Source organism: Pinus tabuliformis, chromosome 3_1 (genome assembly GCF_031772625.1).
Source record: "Pinus tabuliformis cultivar Carrire ecotype Pingquan chromosome 3_1, CPIR1, whole genome shotgun sequence".
NCBI classification, from domain to species: domain Eukaryota; kingdom Viridiplantae; phylum Streptophyta; class Pinopsida; order Pinales; family Pinaceae; genus Pinus; species Pinus tabuliformis.
In genome coordinates, this window is record NC_142301.1 from 632448833 (window position 1) to 632473027 (window position 24195).

A 24195-nucleotide genomic window follows, 5' to 3' on the forward strand; every position below is an offset into this window, starting at 1 on the left:
TTCTATATGTAAAGTTATATATAATTATTTCACTTAAGTTAGGTATAGAAATATTTTTATTTAGAGTCAATTTTTTTGTTATTAATATTTATTTTAATTTACATGTAAGTTTACATAAAACATAAAACAAATTACACATCTCTCGTCATACTCATATTGGTTTGTAAAATGTGCATCTACACTATATATATATATATATATGAGAGAAAGAAAGTAAGTTATATTACTTTGTTGGACATATAAGACTTTTGGAGTTATGTAAATTTGGCTCATTCACTTGAGTGGAAGGTGAAAAGCCTTACATGAAGGCCAACAATCATAAAAAATCCAAAAAACTTTTGAAAGATAAAAACCAAGTAAAATTTTAAAATATTTTAAAAACTTTTTAATTATATTAAATCAATTTTTTTAATAATTCCATTATTTATATATATTTTTTCATTAAAGTATCAATAACTTATAAATAATTTAAATTTATAACCACCACCAATAATCTAATTTGACGAATCTTATTTGACGTATAAATTCACCCTACAAATTTTCAACATGACATAGATTCAGAGATTCGTCCACTATACGTGCACTTCCGACTTCTAGGTCCTAGAAAAGAATCATACGTGAATTTTGATCTACGTGGTGTTGTCTGTGAGGTAATTTTCCTTCTTGATTATTCATTTAAATAATTATTACGCTGATAGTTGTTATTTAAATAATTATTACGTTGATAGTTGCTATTATGGATGTATTTTAATCGGGGATATAGTTTTTATTATTATATTTGGGGAAGGCAGTTTATATGGTTCTTTGATTTAGTCAATTTATTTTATTTTTTATTTTTGTAAATTTTATAATTTAATTGCCTCATATTTTATGGCCTTTTAAATGGAATTGTTAAATAAAAGTATATATTTAAAAAATTAAAAAAAAAAAATTGTCATTTTGCCAAATGTATTTATTTGGAAATTGAATTGAGAAAAAATATATTAAAAATTAAAAATTAAAAAAAAAACCCTCTATTTGCCTAGTATAACTAGCAATTGTCCCAAAAGGTACAAAGAGAGACCGATAGGATTATTAAATTAGAATTGTTGAATTTCTCTAGAAGAAATGTTAGTTCAAACCTAACGGATGAGCATTTTGAGCTGGTTGAAATCTACCCCATACTAAACTATAGAACGTCTCTCGACGCAATAATAATATGTAATAATAACAATAATAAAGTGATAATGATCATCAACAGAAAATAATTAAAGAACAAATAAACCAACCAAAAAAACCTGTCAATTCTATTAAATAAAATAGCAATCCTACCTCTAAAATTTTAATATTATAATTAAACAATTACTCATAACATATAAATTTATTAATATTATATTTAAAACTATCATTATACATGAATCATATGTGTTTTTACCACATATATATCATCATTCTGCAGTGACAAAACAAGCACTAGAAACAGATCATAAATAATTAAATGCATCTCTAAGAATTTTTGGCATACACATTTCTTAGACCTATACAAACAAATATGGAGTAAAAAATTACACAAACAAATATGAAATAAAAAATTACATAACCAAACTCTTAGAATTAAAACATAAAACCTTAAAAACAATGAATATATTAATAGGATAAATTGCGTATAAACAAACTGTTCAATAAAAATGAGTCGATCACAGCAATGAAATCTTCCACTCAAGCTTATTTTCTTATAAAATCGGGCAGAATGGAGGCTTCGGTTAAGAAGCAGAAAAAAATCAATAGAATAAAATATAGCTCCCTCCCATGTGACCATGAACTTCAGCTTTTATAGCTAGTAATAGCATGCTACTCAATCTACCAGATCGCCATCAAATGCATCTCTTCTGAATTTTCACGACAAAAATATGCATACCATTCAAAAGCCTCTCCATTTCCTCGAATTTCTCCATTATAAACTGTCAATAGTTATATAAAATGTCAATACTGACCGTCCACTTGAACAAAATAAGAATTAAGTGACAGAGTTAGCATCTGGTGTCAAAATCAATTCATAACTTTACACAGACTTAGAAGCAGCATAGCTCCTGTTCATCACTTTAACGTGCACGCTAGGAGCTATGATAGTCCAATGATCTGACAGGTTTAAAGCATGGGAAAATCAACCCTCAAGAAGCCACAAATAACTTCGCAATAAAATATAAAATATAAAAGCCTGCATGCCGCCTTCTTCATTTAAGAGTCTTCAGCGCTGGAAACAAATCATTACCTATTTTCCAGATAATTCATAGTAAGATTAAAATTGGCTATACCACAGTATGAAGTCAACCCCGCTGAGACAGATAAATGTACATTGAGAAATCTTACCTCCAAATCCTGGAATAATCCCAAATTAAAGTTCTGGAAACCCAAGCTGTGTTTTTGGGGTTGAAATACGAGCATGACAAGACTGTGTAAATTAAATATATCCATGATAACTCAAAACATGTAAGTTCCCAAAATTCCCCTTCCAAAACATAAAATTACAAGAGATGGACAATCATTGCCACATACCATTGCTAATTCTAATCCACCACCAAGCGCAAGCCCTTGAATAGCAGCTACGGAAGGTTTCTTAGCCTCTATAACAACACCAAAAGGCCAAAAAGGTCAGAGCCAGAAAAAAAGTTCCATCCTAAAAACACATAGAATCCTTTTCCAAACTTTCAGGGGTGCCTAAACATCCATCAGAATCTTAATTTTTTTATGTTAACAATATCAACATATCCAGCTACGTATTACAATACAGGAAAACATGTAGAATCCTTTACCAATACATTGATGAGTTCCTAACTATGCTATAAGAATGCTACTTTTAACTGTACCATCAAATCCAACTATACTCTACAATAAGCCTAGGTATCCATATTTTGGCACATTCCTAGAAAAGCTCAAAATGTCAAGGGTATGATAATTTCACTTTATAGTATTCAAATAACATATGGAAAATAACGATCCAACAAAATGTCTTTTACAAGAATTGATAATGTTTTTTGAAATGACAAGTCAAAGTAAAAGCAACATTCCTCTATCTTATACATTATTTGTGGATTTGATAATAGCTAACATTCCCGAGATACAGTACCCCCACTTCAGCCTTACATATCACCAACAACTTGCAACTTTAGTGAAAACAAAAAAAAAGCAACATATATAACAAACGCCTACCTTCAATAGTATTGATCATAAGATCAACAGAAACTCTACCCGAATGTGACAAGTTCCCTGCTAGATACACAGTTACAGAGAATTGAATATGAGCAAACATGGAAACCTTTGAAACAATCTGCAACAGAATTTGAATTTTGTATGAAAACTTAGTTTGGCATACCAGTCTGTTGTACTTCCTGGAGAACGTTGATGTCAAAACCACCTGAGAATATGCTTCCATTACCTAACAATGCCAAAACAGAGACATAGACATGAAATCATCTCGATTTTTTAACAGAAGCATTTACATCTCTCTCTATATATATGAATATATATAAAGATTTATAACACCATTGAACATTTAGTACAGTTTCCATCGCTTCTGCAAAGTTGCATACCAGTGACAACAATGGCCTTCACATCATTTCTCCTCATTGCTTTGTCATATTTTTCTTTCAAGCCTGCAGTGGGGGGGGGGGGAATACTTACAATGCGGACTTTTAAAAACCTTCCCACAACATGGCTTTGGGCAAGGATACTTCTTCATCTCTTACAACATGGCATTGGGCAAGGATATTTCTTCACCTCTCTAGATGGTAGATTCAGACTCTTCCATTACTCACCTCTCTCTCTATGCCGCTTCATATGGCATTTCAAATTAGACAGTTGATAATTGCAGTGTGTAGTCCTCTTTGGGGCACACAAATAACTTTCCTTCATGCTTTATCATGTGACGATTTAAATGGTCCTTCCTCTTGTAACTGCAAGAGCAACCATCTACTGGGCAAACAAAAGTTCTCTGCAATATTAAAAAAAGCAATTACAAACTTGATAAATATTAACATTGGAAATTTGCTGAGAATTTCAGCCATTAATAATATGATCACTCACACACATATACATCAGTTTTAATAAATTGGTAGGGAAATGTTTGTTAATCCCATTTTGATTGTTGTCATTGTGAAGCCTTATTATTTCCAAGCTTAGTAACTACCAATGTGGCTTATTAAATGTCGGGGATTTCATCCTACAACAATATGATCACAGATCACACACATGATACACCACTTTTAATAAAACGTTTGGGAAATGTTTAAAAAATATCATTTTGACCAATTGTGCAGATGAATAGCAAATAAATGACAGAATAGAATTAACCAACCTGTGATTGCAACAAAACATGTATGATAATGTTGAAGCGCGAGCGAGCAGAAGGCAGAAGGAACTTCTCAGGGGTCACCCCACCTGGTACTAATCCATGGATATTCTGCCCTCCCTCACCACAGTGGAGCTCACCACAGTGGAGTTCGGATGGGAACATGTAATGTCACGCAAAGCCGAGCACGCGTGGCCTGAACTACTTTCGTTTGAATCCGCTATAAAGAAGAAAAGAAGCAGCCTGTGGTAGAAGAATTGAATTGAGTAACTTCTTCAATTTCCGTTGTCCCAATCGATGTACCTCGCATCATACAAAACGATTTGCCATCAAATTGGGCATGCCCTTTTCTTTGCAATGCGATTCACTCTTAATTTCAATAATGCAACTTATGGAACCACCACTCCGTTTGAGTTATCTGCAGACTCCCCGTATTGGGAACGCTCAACTCTCTCCGACGCCGATTGGACCTGCAACTAAACCTCGTTAGCTCATTCATTTTCTTATCTATTTTCTATAAATGTTCAGGAAGTGAAAATGCAACAAACCTCTTTGTTCCAATTAGTACGTGCTGTAAGAATAATGAGTACTAACGTCTGCAGTGCCACTCCCAGGATTAATCCCCACCAGATTCCCTGCCATTGCCAATGTCAGAAAGAAACATACTACAATATACTCAGAAACAGGATAAGGTTATTCCTCTGTTATCTTTTAATTTTGCATCTTTGAGCATGGACAATCTAATTATATTGAAAAAAACAAATAAAAGTAGAAAAAGTTAGCTATGTATTTCAAATAATTACATCGATTCCAAGACTGGTCTTCAATCCTAAAGCAATTCCAACTGGTAAGCCAACAAGATAGTATGTCACTAAATTCACATATGCCACCACAGCTTGCCATCCACATCCAATTGCCACCCCTGCAATCACAATACCTTTATGATGTCAACGAAAATATAACCTAAATATAGCAAACATCAACTACCAGCTTTCTGCTGCAAATAAATTGTTGATACTGAAAATTCCAACCTGAGAGAATAGGTTGGGTGCCATTCAAGAGAACAGATATTGCAAGTAGAGGTATCAATGCATAGACTGCGCGTATAACCACAGTGGTGCTTGTGAATGCCATGGCGAGTTCTTTCTTCAGTATCAGAATCCCAATGGCAAGTATGACACTTATTATGAAGCAAGTGACCACCACAACTATAACTGAAAATCTTGCAGTTTTAGGTCTCCTGGCTCCCAGCTCATTACCCACTCTTATACTGCAAATAATATAAATACCACAATAAAGAAAACCAATTTCTAGATACAGCAAATGGGAAAAAAAAGGTATACCATGCTATATAAAACCGCTGAATTTATGTGAATTGCAATTTTGCCCAATATTGGAGAATCCTACCTTCAGGAGAGGGGTCAATTGTTTGACCCCTCTGGCGATGGTCAGATTTAAAGATATTCCCAAAATCTGCAATAGCCATAAAATGCCCCAATAAAACAATATATTACTATAAATCATAAATGTATACCTTGCAGCTGTACTGAGACCCAACATTGCCATCAACTCCTAGTTGTAATAATTCATGCTGCATATATGTTCAAAACCTGGCACGTTAGAGATATATTAACTGGCATAGCTATCTAACAAAGTTGGGACAATGCATAGGCATGGAGCTTGTATTTGGCTTTAAATTAGTTAGCTTTAAATGGGAAAGTCTCATACCAAACAGAAATGGAATCCAGCGCGACCTCTGCATTTGGCAGCCAACCCGATACAAGCACCAATACTTCAATGTACCATATTTCCAAACTGCAAAATCAGGTGTGGAACAAAACAAAACTTGTCAAAACAGGCTAAGCTATTATGTAAACACCCAGATATAATTTAGATAGTTTGTGTATCTTCCAAAGAGTATTAAGGCATACGTTAGCATAACAGCCGATGCCAGAGTTAACTTGAAGTATGACCAGAGTCCTGTGAAGGCCTTCAAGGTGAAGCCCGTCCATGTATGCCTGCAGTATGGGCTATAGAATATATACAAGGCAGTAGTAATGACCAGAACCCACCAAGTCAAACTCACTATTAGGGCTATCCCTAGCAGGCCAAATCCTAGCTTGTCTACTGCCACCCAGGTGATCAATGTATGGAATAGACATGTCCCAACAGCAATATAGGCAATAGGGGCCACTATGTTCTGAGCCTGCAAAAACCTCTGCATGGGGCAATTGAGGGCAAAAGCAAACAACTGAGGAATAAGACCTTTGGCAAAAATACCTCCTGCAGCAGAGATTTCTTTACTCTGCCCTATGGCAATCAATACTGGATCTGCAAAAATAGTAGAGGATGCCCAGGAGTATTGCAGTTCCAGTCATTATTATCATGGACCTCTGGCAGATGACTAAACTTCTCCATCCGAGACGCCGCCCTCATGGAATCCACGTCCCGTTCATAAAAGGCCTCCACCGCCTTAGAAATCAAGTGCTCATCGTGCTTCAAAACCTGAGCCATGCTCAGAGAAACTCGAACCCTGACCCTATGCATGTTAACCCTAGCTTTATCGGGATGACCTTTAATACGACTGTTTAGAGCGTTCTGAACAACATCGCTAGCTCTGGTTTGCACAAAACCACCCGTGAGAGCCCGCAAGGAGTCCCATACTGAGGGTTTCACCGGCAAATGGAACGGAAGCCCGCGGGTTCGAGTCCCGGAGATTGGAATTGAGAGTACAGGGACACGATGAGGTTACAGCGGGTTGAATGATTAGTGTTGCCATATATAATCCTTATCGAAATCTGAAAATGTGTCTAGACATTGTACCTGGAGTTCTTTCAATCGGGACTCGGTTTCTTCGGCTGACATCGAGTCTGGTAATGCGAAGTCCGGGAAAATGGCGTAGAGAAGAGTGTCTGTAACAAATTTGCAGATATTTCTGCCGGCTTCATGGGTGAAGATTCGAGACCGCCACGGAGAAAGGCACGTTCACCGCACCAACTGCAAGATGCAAAATACCCAAATGTCAATTTGGCTGTTAATGACAGGTGTCAACGTTAGAATGAAAAGGACGACGAAAGTCTGTTCCAAAGGAAGGCCTATCGGCCTAATTATTTAGCTAAAACCATTATTAAACAATACCATAAGTTAATACAAAAACCCTTATTAAATTATACCATGGATTAATGGAGTATACCATACTATTTACCATTCTGTCCTCCATTCATGTCACATAAACAAAGAGATCTCCAGAGAAAAGAATGTGCTCTATATTGACAACCTCGTGATTCATATTTGACGTGGTGCCCACTGTATACTCTGTATTCTTGTATATAAAGAAAGCATTAAATTTGATTTATTTAAAGTTTTCGCATTTTCCAATTAAATCTCCACTTTTCTCAGAGGTTCCTTTTCTTAACTTGAATGTGTAGTAACTCTATTTTTTAGCTCTAAATTCGATGTATTTTTAGTATTTCCGAGTCCTTAAGTTCTAGTGTTTATTGTTGATGTTAACTTAGGATATTTAACATTTTTCATTAAATTCTACCCTTCTCAAAGCTCCCTTTCCTCAACCTTCAATGCATGGTAATCATTTTTCTTTAGCTCGAATTTAATACATTCGTATTTATATTTCTGAATTAATTTCATATTTATTGAGCTAATCATTTTATTTTTTTTCACATTTAAATTAGATTACATATTTTCATAATTTTAAAATTAAATAATATTAATAATTATTATTATAAATATATTTATTCATTAAATAAATATGCTATATATACTAATTTATATAACATATATGTTATAGTTTTTAACATTTAACCTTATGGTTTGATTTGAAAATTAACACAATTTAAAGTGAAATCTAACCAAAATGTTTTTTTCCTTATTAAATGATGTTTGGTGTTTGATTGAGTATAGAAATATCTTTTCTAAATTGCACCTTTATTGTTTCAAAAACCCTAAATCTAACTTCTAATAAAAATATCACTATAAATCTAATCAAAGTGTTTATTCAAACATATTGATAACAAAAATATAATTTAAAATATATTTTAGTTTTAATATTATTTAATTTAAAATTAATTTAAATATTAATAACATATTTATATATAATAATAATAATATATAAAATCATTTGTTTTATTTAACAATTTTTTTAATATCCATTAATATAATTTATTTATTGTAATATATTATTATTTATATATAAATTAATATTTAATATGGTAAATCACTAACCATCTATTCCGTGTGATATATTTTTTTTCTTATAAATTTCATTAAATTTTTTTTTTTTCTCAGTAAAAGCTAATTCTATTAAGGGGAAATATAGTACAATAAGACATTACAGCCAAGAGAAGCAGGAACAAGGGCAGCCGGAAAGGATAGTCTATCCACCTCGGCCCCTAGAAGAAAAAAGAAGAGAGGAGTGCTGAGCATGAAGAAACAAGAAGAACAGAGGAGCAAGAGCAGAGCAGAGGATTCTACCCAACATGGGTGGAATCAACTATTCGGCATTTTTTCCCTTTCTTTTTACCAACTTTGACCCATTCAGGAGGGCACTGCTGATCTGGCAAGATTTGCAAACTGAGCTGGGCAGACGGAGAGGTTTCCTTATCTGAATCCGAGGGAGAGGATTCATGATTCCTTTTCTGTGAGATTGGCTGGATAGACAAGTCCACAGGCTCAGCCGAGGGCGGATCCTGTGCCAGTTTTGCTTCCATTTCTTCCTCATTCTCCTCCTCTTCATCCGAGCTAAAATCAAAATCATCCATGGGGGGAGGGTCATGAGGCTTCCAGCTCTTGGATTTCTGCTTAGGATTGGCTTTCTTCTTGTGGACAGGCATCGTGGGACAGGAGCTCTGAAGGTGCCCTGTGTGATGGCAGTTTCGGCAGCGAAAGGCTGTGTTCTCGTAATCCAGGGCCTGAGTCCAATGGAAGTCTCCAATTTTGAGATTGATCTGGTCAGGGAGACCTTTGCTCATGTCTATTTCTGCACAGATTCTGGCGAAGGTGTATAGGCCCTTTTCCCCTCTAGAGATGTCTGTGTCTAGGAAGCGGCCTAGAGAATTGCCGATCCCTTGGAAAACAGCAAAATGCCATAGATGCGCCGGGAGGTTAGGAAGTCTGACCCAGATGGGGAGCTTGGTGATGATTGCTGTAGCTGGATCGAAATCTAGGAACCAGGGGGTAAGGAATAAACCTGCTGAGCCCCAAAACCATGGACCTGCAGTTAGAGCTTTTTGGTAGTCCTCACCGAAGGCGAACACTACAATGAAGAAGCCCTTTGAGCATAACAAAACCTTGCAATTGTTGGTCCAGTTAGAGTGAATCCATTGGTAGAGGTCTGTTGTGCGTGGCCATAGCCCATTGAACCTGCAAATAATGGCATGCTCTGCAAACTTTTGGGCTTGCTCATCCAACGTTGGATGCTTTATTTCAATGGAGGGGGTTTCCTCCAGTTTGTCCACCAAAAAAGGTTTGGGAGCCTGAACTGGTGGAGCTGTCTTCTCAGGCCTCTGAGCATGGACTGCATCTTTGTATGAAAACGCCTTAGCTGAGGATGACTGTCCAACAGCTCCCCCTCTCAAACGAAGGGTTAAAATAATGGAGGCATCTCTCTTAATGTTGTAAAAAGAAAGGGGATAAAGATCCTCAATTTGTTTACCTTCGTGGAGAAGCCGTTGAGCTGCAGAGGGAATCCCCAGCTTGATTTCCAGAACATGCTTGAGATCCTGCACTAGATCCGACGAGCTCACCCATTGTAGCAAAGTTTTGCCAGTGGTGAGCCTGATTTGTATCTGGAACGAGGCAGAGAAGTCAGAGTTCCGCTTTCCCCTGCAGATCTGAGATGTGAGGAGGCATGTGCTTTGAATGGTCTTCGTTTCCTGAACTTGCCGCAGGGGCTTAAGAGGAGATGAAGAGAGAGACCAAAGGTCAGTGAATCTGTCAATGTATTCCGCCCAATATAGCTTCCAGATGCTCCATCTAGGCAGATCCAGGGAGCTGAAGGGATTCTGAAGATTGAGTGCAGAGGATCGGCTATTCTGGGGGGACAGAGGAGGTACCAATGGTGGCGAGCAGCCTTCCAGAACATACGATTTCTTCCCAAGAGCCACCGCCAGAGGAGAAGCAGTAAAGAATTCTGCATGTTCATCCTTAGCCACTGCGTCTACATCCTGAAGGGGGCGGCGATAACGAGTTGCAGCAACAGAGCGCTGAAATCTGGCAGCCCCAAAGTCCCGAGCGGAGCAAAAGAGAGTGAGGGGAGCTTTCAGATGCGAATGGAAAACATGCAGACCAGCAGAGAGGGAAAAGACCAACATTCCGTGACTGAATCGCGCGTCACCATCCTCAGCAGGGCCAAGCAGAGACCAAACGGCGGCCGAAGGAAGGGAGGCGGCAAGAGAGCTGTTAGGGTTCATCTTCGGAGCCTATTCAATCAAATATAAAATTCATTAAATATTATCATATATAAAATTTGTTTTTTTTATATAAAGTATATTAATTTTAGTTTATATAATTATTTTTAATGTAAATATTTTTATTAATTTAATTTAATTTAATTATTTATTTTTAGTATAAAATAAGTTAAAGAAATTTTATATAAATTAATTTTTTTGGTTTTTATTTTAATTTAATTATTAATTTTTTTTTGTATTTGAAACGAGTACTAAATAGCAATATTATATATTACACTTGTTCATATATTAGTTCATTTTTCTTAATTTTTAATAATTTGATTCGATGATAATGTGATAATTTTATAATTAATTTTTAAATAAAAAATATTTTGGTTCATTTACATTATACAAACTTAATAATGGTTTTTCCATATACTATTTCGACAGAGACATGTACCGAAAAGGCACACTACTGCAATGATGAAAATTCTATGTACACGACAAAATTGTACGCTGCAGATGTATATAGATATATATCAGCAGGGCCCTTTCACTGTCAACCTGCATTTCTGTGCCATTATCAATCGTTGGCCGATAAACCCTCAGTCGCGCTTGATCTCGATCTGTGATCTCTGGTCTCTTTGTCTCTGAGCATTCACTACCTGCGGACATGGAGAAGAAAGGAGAAACGACTGCTAAGGGTGGGAAATTACGGGTTGGGAGTAATAATTTTTTGAGCCTTCCGCCCCAGCGTGGCGGTGTAAAGGAGAAAATGTTGGCCTCCCTATTCGCACCTTGGACAGGGAGTTCGAGGGACTCTGAGCAAAGCCAAATCGGTAATCAATGTTATGCACTCTTAACTTCTATTTCTTCTTTTGGAAAATCCAAATCTATTGACTCATTAGGGTATGAGATTATGAATTAATGAATCTTGGTAAGGGTTTTGTAAAGATTGAGCAGAGAAGCTGTTTTCCTCTGAATGTAAGCAAAGCTCTTTCTTTTCAGAGTTGGATGAAGAGCTTGGAGGGAGTCCGCGCACTCAGGATCAGGGTGATCCGCAACCGTGACACCATATTGGTAATTGGATGCTGAAAATAAAATGTTAATGGACATTAAATGAGTGGGAAATGAGTGGGGTTGTATAAATTTATTTTTAGATTTTGGCAGGCCAGTTATACAGAGTAAGTATATACAACCCTATATTTAATATCCATGGCAAACCACATATTTGTTGCAATCAGTGAATGCCCTCTTTTGGTTTTCTTGCCATCAGTGAAATCCCTTTTTTGGTTTTCAAGCAACATAACACAGCATGTATATATTTGTATGTACACTGTCTGAGTATAAAATTTTGGGATTTTGCGAAATCATCACAGGTAGCAAGTTGCGATGTTAACTCTGAATATGGATAGTTGACAATCCCCAGAAATGGCCTGTTTCCAGTCCTCTGCTTTATGCTCTGCTTCCGGCTTTTAGAGGAAATTTGATATACTTAGCTCTGTTTATTACTGTGGAAGTTTATCCGGATGATTGATGTGCTCTGCAATAGGCAAGGAAAAGCTGTTGCGACTAATCACAAAAGTAATCTACCCTCATGGTTCTGTTCCCAATGTCAGTAGAAAATCTTTCTATTTATGATACAATTAACCATTTTACAGAAAGCAGCATCTACCATGTACTTGTTTATAAATACTATGTTTTATAATGGTTCTCGATCAGATGCTATGTTTCAGAGTATTGTATGGTCTGTGAACACGATTTTTATTTTAATTTTAATTTCTTTATTTTTAAGGAAAAAAACTGTAATTTCATTTATATTAAAATGTTGTATTTATATATTGCATATACGTTTCAAGAATGTATTTATATATTACTCTAATCAAGTAACTTTACATTAAGAGTTAGCTTGAGGATAAAACTGATGAAATAGACGGGATATTTTGTCATTTACAAAAGCTACTAAAGAAAGAAATACTCCACCACCAAAAACTGTTAGTGAAATTAAAAAATAAAGCATAAAAACTAATCTGTCCATGCTTGAGCTAAAAAAGGGGACTGACAGAGTAACAAAAAAAATACATGGCCATCCCAATCCAGTTGATTGCTACACAGTTGAGAGCAAGTAATAACAATAAATATCAGATAAATACATAGCTGTCCATATGCATACAAAATAACAGGACTGTCCATAAATGTCAGCGAAACACTAAACACTGGTAGCTAAAACAAGAGCCAAAAGAGATATAAAAGAAATATATGTTAATCTACGTGTAAACAGTCTCAGTTTGCATATGGCGCCGGTATTGGATCCCTGGGAGGACGATGAAAGTATTCATATGACTGGTCGTTAATTTGTTTAATTATAACCCAGAGATTCTTTTCTAAAAGGACCCTTTTTTGACTAGCTCTCTGTTGCAGGATTCTTTCCACGTAAATATGTGAGCATGAAAACAATATGAAGTATCGTTAATAAGCTTGGTCTCAGATATCATTAATAAGCTTGGTCTAAGATATTCTCGTAAACATTAGTGTTATTGAGCTAGTTAATAGATAACATTGATTCCCCAAATATGTATAACTAAATATAACACCTTTTTTGGCAAACACAAGCAAGTTTTTGCAACCAAAATTTTTGTTTGATTATTTGCCCAAATCCCAACGTCATTTTGACTTTGAAACTGTAACAAACAGAAAGAAATAAGATTAACCCTCCTCCACTCCTCTGACCATTGTTGATAGAAGCACTATAATAAAAAGGCCCAAGGCTTAGAAGTATCAATGCTTTCAGGAAAATCGCTCTAGGGGTCGCAATACCTTTTCCTGAGGGTAGTGACATAAAATGACTAATACCTCGTCTCCAATGTGCATAGAAACTAAAATCAATATATATCTATAGAGATATCTGATAAAGTTGGAACATACAGAGAAGATTATCTCTCTAAAATTGGAATTATAATATACAAAGAAGACTAACATGGCCACTGTTCAAGGATGACACACAAATCTAGAAATAGACCATATTTTTAAATTTTCTTTTTCAAAAAAAAGTTGGTGCCATTATATTCATTTTCTTTTGCCAAAATCCCAAATTTCGAGGAAATTCGCATTGACATAGTGTATTCATTTTCTTTGGCCAAAACCTCAAATCTTCAGTAATTTCCCCTTAACATAGCCTTCACCCGACCTATTTATCTGCTAACGATGGAATCCCATAATACTGGAGAAGCCTGTATCTTGGTGTATCTTTATCCCATTCTGAAACTACCATGAGGCAAAAGAATTTAAAACAAATGCAACTAATGAGGTTACTCTTCGGAATATGAATTCGATGGTCAAACCTCAACTCATAATCAAATCTTTAGTAGGGACAGCTAAGCACTTCGTCTGCTTCATTGATTATTCTTCACAATTAATTGTAGGTTGTATTAAATGTAATTGGATTCTGAAATTTGATGAATAAAATTAAAGTTGATTAATTGATCTCGCTCCAATATATTGCATTAAATTTTAGTATATTCCAAAAAACTTCAGGATAAAGATAACTCTGATTCACTGGAAGAATCGCATTAACAGAAACTATATTGCATTAAATTTTAATATATTCCCAAAAACTTCAGGATAAAGATAACGCTGTCGGGGATTTCTAGTTATTCCAAACAAAATACAGTGGAAAAATCCTCTGTTACCACTGTTGGGAATTTTCTGATAAATTCCGAAACAACAGAAAAAATATGAACAGAGAGTAATACTCTGTTTTCAGGATTTCTGATAATTCAAAAACACAAGAACAGAGCATAAAATAATACTCTACTTTGCCACAGGATCAAAAACTGATCAAAATAATACTCTGTTTTAATATAGCGAAAACAGAAAAAAAAATCGCTTTGCTGTAACTGGTGTTGCAGCAACGCAGTTTTTTTCAGTTGCTGTTCGTGGTGTTGCAGCAACGTAAATTTTTGGTGTTGCAGCAACGTAACCTTTTGACGTCAAGTATTTTTTGAGTTACGGTGTAACAGCAACGGAGATTTTTGACGTCAAGTATTTTTCGACTTACGGTGTAACAGCAACGCACAAAAAGGAACTTCTATTTATAAACAGTAAATCAACTGATACAAATTTGTCTTCCTCTCACACAGAGAGATTTCTCAACTGCTGTTACAAAACATCTTCCTCTTAACAGAGGGATTCACCAATCTATGCTAAAGAGCATCTTCCTCTCAACAGAGGGATTCACCGATCTATGCTGAAGAGCATCTTCCTCTCAACAGAGGGATTCACCGATCTATGCTGAAGAGCATCTTCTTCTTGACAGAAGGATTCACCAAACTATGCTGAAAATCATTTTCCTCTTGACAGAGGGATTACATCAGGAACACTTCAGTTCCACACAAATAGCATCATCCTTCTAACAGAGGGATTCACCAACATGCCTTCTTCAGAGGCACTTCAATCTGTGTCTGCATTCATTTAGCACATACGCGCTGCAGCGTATTGCCCTGCAAAACTTCACGCTGTTGTGTGCTCCCTTTTGCTCTCTATCTCTCTGTTTTCTACACTGCTGCGTCTACACATATATAGTGCAGGAAGCGGTCATAACTTATCCATCAACCGCCTCAACTCTCTGACAGAGTCTCTGCTGCACATAATGAGCAAATCTGATTTTTTGTTGTATTTCTTGAGTCGGTTGTGCTGAAACCCAAGACTGATAAATGCTGCGGTTGGCTCGAGGCTGGTACTTTCCTTCTCGGCCATGCTTCTTCTTTAATGTTGTAGGTGAGCAGTTATTGCGCAGAGCCCAGATCTGATCTTCCTCCTCCTTTGGGAATACAAACAGGTAAAGGGCGAAAAGACACTTATGGCGGTGGCGTGAATAAGCCGAAACAAATAATACCCGTTGGAATAAAGACAGATGGACTGCTGGGATTGTTTGCAGGTGAAGGTGCGATTTCTGTTCAACTGTTGCTGCAGTTGAAATTACATTCCAACACTCCCCTTTAATTTCAACTGCTGGGTTATCAGTCATACCCAGACACTTCATCAAAAATTCGAAACTTTTCTGATCCAATGGTTTGGTCAGAATATCAGTGACCTGCTCCTTCTCTACTCTTATGACAGATTTAATTCCATATATCTCCCCTATAAGAAGATTCATATGATAGAGTTCTACCAGGGTCTTCATCAAATCTTCAATCTCGTCCTTTATCATATTGACAAGGGTTTTGGCAGTGAAGCCCATCTCAGCCACCTTGGCAAGAGTTACACATCGAACTCCATATTCTTTAAACAGATCTTCAAGGAACTTTAATCCCTTTCTCCCATTCATGGGTTCTGTCCATTTCCTATCTTGAACTCCATCTTCTAAATAAACAGGGTTATTAACATGACTAGATAAAGCAAACAAAGAATTTGTACCTTCATTTGTTGCTTCTTGTGGTGTGCTTGGAAAAGCACATTCATTTCTCCTCAAGGGTGCGACTTGCTGCCCTTGTGTTGGCACCGCTATTTGGGGATGTACTTCAGCCATCTCCTCATCACCTTCACCACGAGACAAACAGTGTTTATCATTCACTGTTTTCTCTAAGCTTTTATCACAGGCTTCCTCCTCAATGAACTGAGGTTTTACTGTCTTCACTTTCTCCATGCCTTGATAGGTAGTTTTGAGAATATCCCATGCTTCTTTGGATGTCTTAGCTGCTGCTATCCTTGGAAACACACTCTCATCCACTGCTCGATACAAGAAGTAGAGCGCCAAAGCATCCTTCTTCTTATAGTTCTTCAACAACTTTTTCTCTGCCTGAGCTAAGCTATTAAACTCATCATCATTTGCTGGTTCTTCAAAACCATCTTCAACAAATTCCCATAAATCTTCTGAGAAAAGAAAAGCTCTCATAACTATTGCCCAATAGTCATAATTTTTCTCATTAAGTAGTGGGAGCTGGGTATTAAAAATACCCACGCTAGTGCTAACGTTGGCCATTCCTTACACTTTTAAATTATGTTTCAAATACTTGACTGTATTTGAAAATCACTGTCTATCTTCAACAGTAACACAGAAAAAAAAATTCTTGAGAAATACCTTAGATTCTTTCTTGGCTGAGTCTTCACGCTGCTGGAGAAGTTGCTGCTATAAGAAATCTTTCCTTCAGCTTATTTGACACTTCAAAGAGCCTGGACAAGCTCTGATACCATGTCGGGGATTTCTGGTTATTTCAAACAAAATACAGTGGAAAAATCCTCTGTTACCACTGTTGGGAATTTTCTGATAAATTCCGAAACAACAGAAAAAATATGAACAGAGAGTAATACTCTGTTTTCGGGATTTCTGATAATTCAAAAACACAAGAACAGAGCATAAAATAATACTCTACTTTGCCATAGGATCAAAAACTGATCAAAATAATACTCTCTTTTAGTATAGCGAAAACAGAAAAAAAAAATCGCTTTGCTGTAACTGGTGTTGCAGCAACGCAGTTTTTTTCAGTTGCTGTTCGTGGTGTTGCAGCAACGTAACCTTTTGACGTCAAGTATTTTTTGAGTTACGGTGTAACAACAACGGAGATTTTTGACGTCAAGTATTTTTCGACTTACGGTGTAACAGCAACGCACAAAAAGGAACTTCTATTTATAAACAGTAAATCAACTGATACAAATTTGTCTTCCTCTCACACAGAGAGATTTCTCAACTGCTGTTACAAAACATCTTCCTCTTAACAGAGGGATTCACCAATCTATGCTAAAGAGCATTTTCCTCTCAACAGAGGGATTCACCAATCTATGCTGAAGAGCATCTTCCTCTCAACAGAGGGATTCACCAATCTATGCTGAAGAGCATCTTCCTCTCAACAGAGGGATTCACCGATCTATGCTGAAGAGCATCTTCCTCTTGACAGAGGGATTCACCAAACTATGCTGAAAATCATCTTCCTCTTGACAGAGGGATTACATCAAGAACACTTCAGTTCCACACAAATAACATCCTCCTTCTAACAGAGGGATTCACCAACATGCCTTCTTCAGAGGCACTTCAATCTGTGTCTGCATTCATTTAGCACATACGCGCTGCAGCGTATTGCCCTGCAAAACTTCACGCTGCTGCGTGCTCCCCTTTGCTCTCTATCTCTCTGTTTTCTACACTGCTGTGTCTACACATATATAGTGCAGGAAGCGGTCATAACTTATCCATCAACCGCCTCAACTCTCTGACAGAGTCTCTGCTGCACATAATGAACAAATCTGATCTTTTGTTGTATTTCTTGAGTCGGTTGTGCTGAAACCCAAGACTGATAAATGCTGCGGCTGGCTCGAGGCTGGTACTTTCCTTCTCGGCCATGCTTCTTCTTTAATGCTGTAGGTGAGCAGTTATTGCGCAGAGCCCAGATCTGATCTTCCTCCTCCTTTGGGAATACAAACAGGTAAAGGGCGAAAAGACACTTATGGCGGTGGCGTGAATAAGCCGAAACAAATAATACCCGTTGGAATAAAGACAGATGGACTGCTGGGATTATTTGTAGGTGAAGGTGCGATTTCTGTTCAACTGTTGCTGCAGTTGAAATTACATTCCAACATGATATACTGAAAGAATCGCATTAACAGAAAGTATAGTTTCTGATCGAAAGATCAAAGTACAAAGAATTAAAAGAAACATGTTGAAATGATTATACCGAAGTCATTTCCTTATGCTGGGCGTAGCCAAAGCAACCTATTGCCTTTTCAGGTGCTTTTTGGTTGGAATTTGGTTGATGAAACTGCCCAAACTTACGATTCAGCGGCCCGAAAGATCAAGAGGTACGAAGGCCAATTTTTTTTTTTTTTTTTTTTGATGTGCCGCCCCACATTGAGAGGAGGAAATCAATAATGGCAAGGACTCCAGAAAGTTCAGCAAGAAAATGAAATCATAAATAACCCAAAACTGGATGGTTTTTTTTAGGGTTTCAAAATAGCGAAACCAGATATTCCCAGACACTAGGCATGACGATCTAGGGTTTCTAAACAGCGAATCGACGTTACAAAGCAGCGACTATCCAAACATTGACAAGAGTGATTCTGGTAACAAAATCACAATTTGCAGGCACACCGTTCCGAGTCTTCCATCGAAATAGGTTTTTTATTTTCATTTGGGTAGATTGGGGCTGGCCACAAAATCACAATTGGCAGGCACGGCATTCCTAGTCTCCAATCGAAATCTGATCTCTCTGACCCCAGGGGGTTAGATGCAAAGTTAACAGAGATATCATCCCAGTTGTGAGCAACAAAGACCTGCTCGTTACAGGCTACGGCACTGAAAATGGCAGTTTCCACAATGCCCCCTGTTCTTCTGAAATGTTCGCTTCGTCGGTGCGCTCGTGGATATTTTTTGGACGGGAACGCGGTGGCAGGTGGCACTATACACTTTTTTTTTTCACATTAAAGATTTAATGATTAAGCAAGATATGTCCCGCACTCCTTGAGCCACAGGCTAGGGCATGCCACCAAATACTTGAATCGGGGTAAATGGGATATACTTCCAAATATTTTGAATCTGGGTAGATGGGATCGTAAACCAAAGTCCTAATCATTTGAATTAAGAACACATATTTAAAACCATGGGAAATAATAATATATTTTATTTATTTTTAATAATGGTGGTAATTGCAGATTAATTTTTGTAGTTTTTATTATAACACTAAAAGTACATTCAACAATTTGTAAGTTAGATATACTAATTTTTTATAATTATGGCAAGAATAGAGACTCAGACTAGAAAAAATCTACTTCTTAAACCACACATCATAACAAAATAATATATTCAATGTGATTTAAACCTTAACCTCAAATTTCACCCAACAAATCACACATCACTTTAAAACCATACCATTCAAAATTTTTAACATGGTGAAAATTTTTAACATGGTGAAAGATATTAGAAATGCATAATTGTGGCTACTGTCATTAAACTCGAGGTACTTTCTATTTTTAGCTCAAAATATGTAAAAATTGTTTGGAATTTGATGGAATTATATTTTAATATTTTATATTACATAATTTTAATTGACTTTTTTGGTGCAAAGTATTGTAGAAATAATTTGGAATTTGATGAAATTATATGTTAATGTTCCATATGACATAGTTTGATTTATTTAAAAGCATCAAGTTTATTGTGTATTGAAAATAATATTTTTATATTTTAAAACTATAATTCAAATAATCTAAAAAAATTAATTTATAAAAATTCCCGGAAGTGCATTTATATAATGATTTTTAAAATAATAATTTTAGAGTTTTATCAACTTATGTAATTATAATTTAATATATAATCATATAGAATATATTAAATTCATGTAATTTGATTTTAATTAATAATTTATGTGAAATATTTTAAAGTTAAATTAAATTATGTAATTTTCATTTAATGATAAATCTATGTATTATATATGTTATATTTTTTTATGATTATATATTATTTTGTTGTAAATGTTAATTATGTTTATGTTATTTAATAGTTTGTGGATATTAATTATATTATTTAACACATAATCAAATATCTCATATTAATTTAGATTTATTTTAATTTCAAATTTACCAAAGGTCAAGAGGGATCAAATCTTTTGAAATGTAAATTTTTAGTGTGAAAAAATCTCTATCTTTTTTTTTTTTGTTGATAAGTGGGTGAATCCTGAAAATCACTCTTACCCTGTGGCTGAGAGGCCACGACTCAGGGGCATCTAAGCCGTCAAAATCACCCGGGGATCGCACCCGGCTTGAGCCGCACTAGCGGAAACCATGCTGGATTTTTTGGTATCAGCGAGACTAGAACCAATGACCTTTGCTTGTGGAACGCCTTAACAACGCGCTCCTTCACCAACTCTTCTAAATCTCTTTGATGTGAAAAAATCTCTATCAATTTTTGGTAGATTTGGATTTATAATGGAACTAGGCAAATAATATATATATATATATATATATATATATATATACCATGGGAAAAACCATGAATCCAAGACTATGTTATCAACTATTTTACCTCAATTTTATTTTAATTATTAATTCTATTTTTTTTTACCCAGTCAAAATGTTTACACGACATAATACTACATATGAATATGAGATTGAGGTATGAGTTAGGATTTATAAAGAAAAGGTATGGGGAGAATATTGCAACCTAGGATATAAGAAGGAATGGTATGGATTTGAGCATCACATACTCAAAGTATGGTTCTTTTAATAATAATATCTAGATTAACAGTAAATTAAAGGCACTTCACCTCGAAAGATTACCATGGATCAATTTAACTTGCATTAAGCATGCATTGAAATAGGTTGAGAGTTTGTTGTTGATGTAGCTTGACTATACAGGTGCTCTAATGAGAAAGAAAGGAACTATCTAAACTCTGCTTGACCATGATTTTAAAATTTTCATTTTCAGTGTTCTGGTCCCTATATAGTTACCAAAATGTTGTAGGATGCAAAATTTTGGCAGTTTTACTTGAAATGTGCCTAAGAGTGTTGTTTGATCACTTGACCTACTTGGGAATGATGTAGTTGTCCTATATGGTACTTCAAAGTCATGAAAATAATAGAAAACTTAAAAAATGAAAATGATAACAATGCTCATGATTGAATTGTTACTCAAAAAGATCCATTGTTATGAAGGAAACCGAATGGTGGATGGAAAAATAGTTGCAGTGGGGACGATAAAACATGGGATAGACAATCAAAACAACTTGTTCTTCAAGCTCTGTAATAAGGGAAATATCTATTGTTGATATACCATATGATTCTTCCTCTTTTTGAGATAGACCAGCTACTTTCACTACCCCTTAGCCTTCCCCCCTTTTATTCACACTGAAAAATGCAAAGTTGATGATAGAACCATGAATCGAGATTCTTCTTTCCAACCAACATGTGGCACAATCCATACTGTGTGAAAAAATATGTTGAAGTCGAACATATTGGGGAATCATTGGATTGCCAGCTAATGGCGATTGTTATTAACTAGTGCGAGGTTATTCATCATTGATGTGAATGAGAGCCAAGGTACCCCTGGTACATCTTGTCGGCCATGAATGAATGAGTTGATGTTGAGTGTCCAATATGATTCGATAAGCATGAGGCATCAAGGGAACACCAATTCTACCAACAAGAATCTCTACCATTGATGTGTGCAAGTCCCTAGGTACCAAGAAGGTCTCTAACTTTGAACCTCCAAATAATGTGTTGTTGTCAATGGAGGAAACGTTGCTAGAAGGTAAGCCTTAAGGAATCCTACATCATTTGACATGAGATGAAAACAAATAATTTGAAGAAAACACTTCATGGAACCAACAACTAAGTTTGCAAATTTATTATGAGTTGGCCAATGAACAAGCTGGTTTTCAAGCCAATTCAAGTATAGTTATGCCAAGGATACTAATTTTTGTAATTGCACACACACACACACACACATATATATTATTTCTATTTATGTACAACCATTAAAAATAGGAAGAAAATTCAGACAAGTGTTAGAGAGGGAGAAGAAGACTCCTTGTTGACTACCTCCATTTCAAGTTGTTGAATATATTCTTGGAAAAATTTCTCCCTGGACAGAGGCTTATGATACAATCTCTGACTATGTCCATTTACCACAAAGGGTATTTGCTGCTCATCTATTGTTTTTATATTTACCAAGCCATTACAAAAACTATGTCTATCTCATAGGGCCCCAACTAGCATGTCATAAACTTTCCCTTGAAATTCTTGAACCTTGAGTCAAAAAGAAGGACCCAGTTGCCAACTTTGAAATGCTTTTTCTTAATAAACTTATCCATGCCACCTAGCTTGTTGCTTCCATATGAGAATTGTGTGTTACATGTCATTTTGATGAATGTCATCTAGTTGATTTAGTTGTGCCACCCTCTATTTCTTAGCTTCTTCTAAGTCCAAGCACAATTGGGCAACCACCTTAAAAGTTTAACTTCAGACTCAATCAAGAAAAGGACTTGCTTACCATAAACCAACTCATAGGGTGTAAACCCTGTAGTTGTTTTCCAAGCATTCCTATAGGCCCATAATGCCCCCGGAAGTCTATCTGCCCAGTCTTTGTGATGCAATTGCACATTTTTAGTGACGATAACTTCCAACACTTTGTTTGTTGACTCAACCTACCTGTTTTCCTACAGATGATAAGGTGAGGACTTCCTATGCTTTATTTGGTACTGTTGAACGAGGCACTGCATCGCCTTCGACGTGAATTGAGCTCCATGATCTATGAGTATTTCTTTAGGCACTCTGAAACAAGTAGAAATGTCCTCGAAAATAAAATCAATAACAAATGTTTCACTAGCTTGATATAAAGACTTGACTTCTACCTATTTAGTGGCATAATTTGTGCAAAATAAAATGTACCATTCTTTCTGTAATGTAGGAGAGATATGTCCCATGAAGTCTAAGGCCCGCCTTTCAAACAATTCGATGAGCACTTGTGGATGCAAGGGTATCTTGTCTACTCAATTTAGCTTTTCCATTCACTGACAATTGTCACAACTATTGACATATTTCTTTGCATCTTTAAATAATGTGGTCCAATAGTACCCTTGATGGAGCACTTTGTATGTGATTCCCCTATAAGAAAAATGGCATGTGCTTGGACCATCATGACAGGCTTTTAGGATGTTGAACATTTTATCTTCATGTACACATCTTCTAATGATTAAATCTGGCCTGATGTGAAAAAGGTCTCCATCTATCCAAGAGTAATTGGTGCTAAGTTTCACAATTTGCTACTTTTCACATGAGGACAAATGTTGTGGCAGCGTCCTTATAGCCAAGTAATTTGCGTTGTCTGCAAACCAAGGAATATAAGTAGAGACAACAAACAAGTGTTTGTTAGGGAAGCTATCATAACAAGACTACTTTCATTATTATTGTGAATTCGAGAAAGAAAATTTGCAACTAAGTTCTCTTTACCAGGCCTATCCATGATGGCAAAGTTGAATTCTTGCATTAACAACAACTATCTCCTAATTCTTCCATTAGTAACATGTTTATTCATTGGAAATTTAATGTTTGAATGGTCTGTGTGTATAAAAACTTCATACTATGTGATATAATGTCTAGAATCTATTTATAGCATAAACAACAACTAATTTTTTTTTTCTTGATGACTATGTAGTTGACTTTCGCTAGTTCTAGGTTCTTACTAACAAAATAAAGTGCATAGCATGCTTCATTATCTTTCTGTCCTAAAACATCCCCCAGAGACGTGTCTAAAGCATTTGTAAAAGTACGAATAAGGAAGGGACTAATTTGGTCCTCTTGACACTGGTGGTGTAGACACTTTCACTTTCAAAGTCTTAAAATCTTTTTTGCATTGTGAGTCCCATAACAAGTCTATATCTTTAGCTAAGAATTTATACATGGGTGCAACTATCTTTGAAATTTTTTCCAAAAACCTTCTATAGTAGCCTACATGGCCGAGGAATCTCCTTACTTTCTTTTGAGATCACA

At 35.9% G+C, this 24195-nt stretch overlaps 2 long non-coding RNA genes, 1 other non-coding gene and 1 pseudogene across 5 annotated transcripts in view; 2 read left to right on the top strand and 2 right to left on the bottom strand.

Annotated features, from left to right (window-relative positions):
* Window positions 1-2387: 2387 nt before the first annotated feature.
* On the bottom strand, window positions 2388-3230 carry LOC149188649 (uncharacterized). The gene is made up of 3 exons (XR_016256303.1): window positions 3190-3230; window positions 2536-2603; window positions 2388-2431 (listed from the first exon to the last, which is right to left on the bottom strand). It is a non-coding gene; the product is annotated as an uncharacterized LOC149188649 (long non-coding RNA).
* Window positions 3231-4339: 1109 nt separating this feature from the next.
* LOC149188650 (protein DETOXIFICATION 41-like) lies at window positions 4340-7106 on the bottom strand (annotated as a pseudogene). Its single transcript, XR_016255593.1, has 8 exons — window positions 6992-7106; window positions 6259-6758; window positions 6056-6142; window positions 5862-5918; window positions 5359-5597; window positions 5131-5249; window positions 4876-4962; window positions 4340-4797 (listed from the first exon to the last, which is right to left on the bottom strand). The product of XR_016255593.1 is annotated as a protein DETOXIFICATION 41-like (transcript).
* A 4065-nt stretch (window positions 7107-11171) lies between these two features.
* LOC149188651 (uncharacterized) overlaps window positions 11172-24195 on the top strand; it is a 100070-nt gene continuing 87046 nt past the window's right edge. Inside the window, exons 1-3 of one of the 2 annotated variants that reach the window (XR_016255823.1) lie at window positions 11196-11567; window positions 11737-11808; window positions 12108-12442. This is a non-coding gene — a long non-coding RNA (uncharacterized LOC149188651). Of the gene's footprint in view, window positions 11568-11736; window positions 11809-12107; window positions 12443-24195 lie in introns of those variants that run through there. The other variant, XR_016255826.1, reaches the window with a different exon arrangement.
* Window positions 13654-13756, top strand: LOC149188652 (U6 spliceosomal RNA). Its single transcript, XR_016256596.1, has one exon. It is a non-coding gene; the product is annotated as a U6 spliceosomal RNA (small nuclear RNA).